This window comes from Arachis hypogaea, chromosome 12 (genome assembly GCF_003086295.3).
Source record: "Arachis hypogaea cultivar Tifrunner chromosome 12, arahy.Tifrunner.gnm2.J5K5, whole genome shotgun sequence".
Classification (NCBI taxonomy): domain Eukaryota; kingdom Viridiplantae; phylum Streptophyta; class Magnoliopsida; order Fabales; family Fabaceae; genus Arachis; species Arachis hypogaea.
The window spans coordinates 57382278-57386079 of record NC_092047.1 but is presented as its reverse complement, the minus strand read 5'-3'; the positions used below and the strand labels follow the sequence as shown (position 1 = coordinate 57386079).

At 40.3% G+C, this 3802-nt stretch overlaps 1 non-coding gene across 1 annotated transcript; it reads left to right on the top strand.

The window, feature by feature from the left end:
- Positions 1 to 3216: 3216 nt before the first annotated feature.
- LOC112731718 (small nucleolar RNA R71) lies at positions 3217 to 3324 on the top strand. Its single transcript, XR_003167483.1, has one exon. It is a non-coding gene; the product is annotated as a small nucleolar RNA R71 (small nucleolar RNA).
- Positions 3325 to 3802: the final 478 nt, after the last annotated feature.

Below are 3802 nucleotides of genomic sequence, written 5' to 3'. Positions count from 1 at the left end.
TGCTTTTTCTTTTTCTTTCTTTTTTTTTTATTTTTTTTTTGCCATTTTTTTCGCAAGCCTTGCTTTTTCACTACTTTTTCTTGCTTCAAGAATTAATTTTATGATTTTTCAGATTATTAATAATATTTTTCCTTTTTCATTATTCTTTCAAGAGCCAACAATTTTAACATTCACAAACAACAAATTCAAAAATATGCACTGTTCAGGCATTCATTCAGAAAAGAAAAAGTATTGTCACCACATCAAAATAATTAAAATAATTTCAAGGATTACTTCAAAATCATGTAATTCTTGTTCTTTTGTGATTAAAAACATTTTTCATTTAAGAAAGGTGATGGATTCCTAGGACATTCATAGCTTTAAGACATAGACACTTAAACACTAATGATCATGTAATAAAGACACAAACATAAATAAACATAAAGCATAGAGAATGAAAACAGAAAAAAATAAATAGACAAGGAGATTAAGGAACGGGTCCACCTTAGTGAAGGTGGTGTCTTCCTCCTCTTGAAGAACCAATGGTGCTCTTGAGCTCCTCTATGTCTCTTCCTTTCCTTTGTTGCTCCTCCCTCATGGTTCTTTGGTCTTCTCTAATTTCATGGAGGAGGATGGAATGCTCTTGGTGCTCCACCCTTAATTGTCCCATGTTGGAGCTTAATTCTCCTAAGGAGGTGTTGATTTGCTCCCAATAGTTTTGTGGAGTGAAGTGCATCCCTTGAGGCATTAGTGGTTATGGAAAAACAAAAAAGCAATGCTTTTTCCACACCAAACTTAAAATGTTTGCTCGTCCTCGAGCAAAAGAAGGAGGAAAGGAGGAGAAGAAGAAGAAATGGATGAGATGGAGGTGTGTGGTGGGTTCGGCCAAGGGTGGTGGAAGTGTGTATGAAAAGGTGTGAAGAGGAGAGAAGAAGAGGTGTGGCAGGTGGGGATCCTGTGGGGTCCACAGATCCTGAGGGATCAAAGACTTATCAACCCTGTTCCATTGAGGCGTGCAAAAATGCCCTTAGAGTTCAATCCTGGCCTTTAACGCCAGACTGCTGCTTGTTTCTGGCGTTAAACACCAGCTTTTCTCCCTTTCTTGGCGTTAAACGCCAACTTGGTGCTTGTTTCTGGCGTTAAACGCCAGACTGCTGCTTGTTTCTGGCGTTAAACGCCAGCTTTTCTCCCTTTCTTGGCGTTAAACGCCAACTTGGTGCTTGTTTCTGGCGTTTAATGCTAGTCTGGTGCTTGTTTCTGGCATTAAACGCCAAGTTATAGCCTGTTTCTGGCGTTTAACACCAGCTTGATGCATCTTTCTGGCGTTAAACGCCACTCTGATGCTTCTTCCTAGCGTTTAAATGCCAGTAAGCTTATCCTCCAGGGTGTGCTATTTTTAATGCTGTTTTTCATTCTATTTTTTATTTTTTCAGTTATTTTTGTGACTTCACATGATCATTAACCTACAGAAAACATAAAATGGAAAATAAATAGATATAATTAAATAACATTGGGTTGCCTCCCAATAAGCGCTTCTTTAATGTCAATAGCTTGACAGTGAGCCCTCATGGAGCCTCACAGATAATCAGAGCAAGGTTGGGGCCTCTCAACACCAAACTTGGAGTTTGGTTGTGGCCTCCTAACACCAAACTTAGAGTTTGAATGTGGGGTTTTTGTTTGACTCTGTATTGAGAGAAGCTTTTCATGCTTCTTCTCCATGGTTACAGAAGGAGACCCTTGAGTCTTAAATACAAGGTAGTCCTCATTCAACTGAAGGACCAACTCTCCTCTGTCAACATCAATCACAGCGTTTGCTATGACTAGGAAGGGTTTGCCAAGGATGATGGATTCATCCTCATCCTTCCTAGTGTCTAGAATTATGAAATCAGCAGGGATGTAAAGGCCTTCAACCTTTACTAGCACGTCCTCTACTAGTCCATAAGCCTGTTTCATTGATTTGTCTGCCATCTCTAGTGAGATTCTTGCAGCTTGTACCTCAAAGATTCCAAGTTTCTCCATTACAGAGAGTGGCATGAGGTTTATCCCTGACCCCAGGTCACACAGAGCCTTCTGAAAGGTCATGGTGCCTATGGTATAAGGTATGAAGAATTTTTTGGGATCCAGTTTCTTCTGAGGTAATGTCTGCCTCATTAATGCATTCAGTTCATTGGTGAATATGGGGGGTTCATCCTCCCAAGTCTCAGTACCAAATAACTTGGCGTTCAGCTTCATGATTGCTTCTAAATATTTAGCAACTTGCTCTTCAGTGATGTCTTCATCCTCTTCAGAGGAAGAATATTTATTAGAGCTCATGAATGGCAGAAGAAAGTTTAATGGAATCTCTACGGTCTCTATATGAGCCTCAAATTCCTTTGGTTCCTCAAAGAAAAACTCCTTTCTGTCCAGAGGATGTCCCATGAGGCTTTTCTCACTGGGACTCACGTCCTCCTCACTCTCTCCAGGTTCGTCCATGTTGGTCATGGTTATGGCTTTGCACTCTCTCTTGGGATTTTCTTCTGTATTACTTGGGAGAGTACTGGGAGGAGTTTCAGTAATCTTCTTACTCAGCTGACCCACCTGTGCCTCCAAATTTCTAATGGAGGATCTTGTTTCATTCATGAAACTTAGTGTGGTCTTGGATAGATCAGAGATTATAGTTTCCAGGCCAGAATGGCTCTATTCAGAATTCTCTGTCTGTTGTTGAGAAGATGATGGAAAAGGCTTGCTATTGCTAAACCTATTTCTTCCACCATTATTGTTGAAGCCTTGTTGAGGCTTCTGTTGGTCCTTCCATGAGAAATTTGGATGATTTCTCCATGAAGGATTATAGGTGTTTCCATAGGGTTCTCCCATGTAATTTACCTCTGCCATTGTAGGGTTCTCAGGATAATAAGCTTCTTTTTTAGAAGATGCTTCTTTAGTACTGTTGGAAGCAGCTTGCAATCCATTCAGACTCTGAGAAATCATATTGACTTGCTGAGTCAATATTTCGTTCTGAGCCAATATGGCATTCAGAATATCAATCTCAAGAACTTCTTTCTTCTGAGTTGTCCCATTATTCACAGAATTTCTTTCAGAAGTGTACATGAATTGGTTATTTGTAACCATTTCAATGAGTTCCTGAGCTTCTTCAGGTGTCTTCTTCAGATGAAGAGATCTACCTGCAGAGTTGTCCAATGACATCTTGGACAGTTCAGACAGACCATCATAGAATATGCATATGATGCTCCATTCTGAAAGCATACCAGAAGGACACCTTCTGATCAATTGCTTGTATCTTTCCCAAGCTTCATAGATGGATTCGCCTTCCTTCTGTCTGAAGGTTTGGACTTCCACTCTAAGCTTACTCAATTTTTGAGGTGGAAAGAACTTTGCCAAGAAGGCATTGACCAATTTTTTCCAAGAGTTCAGGCTGTCCTTAGGTTGTGAGTCCAACCATGTCCTAGCTCTGTCTCTTACAGCAAAAGGGAAAATCATAAGCCTGTAGACCTCGGAATCAACTCCATTGGTCTTGACAGTGTCACAGATTTACAAGAATTCAGCTAAGAACTGATGGGGATCTTCCAATGGAAGTCCATGATACTTGTAATTCTGCTGCATTAGAGAAACTAATAGAGGCTTAAGCTCAAAGTTGTTTACTCCAATTGCAGGAATTGAGATGTTCCTTCCACAGAAGTTAGAAGAGGGTGCAATAAAGTCACCAAGCATCTTCCTTGCATCTTCACCATTGTTGTTGGGTTTGGCCATGTCTCCTTCTTTTTCAAAAATTTCTGTCAGGTCCTATCCAGAGGGTTGTGCTTTAGCTTCTCTTAGTTTCCTCTTA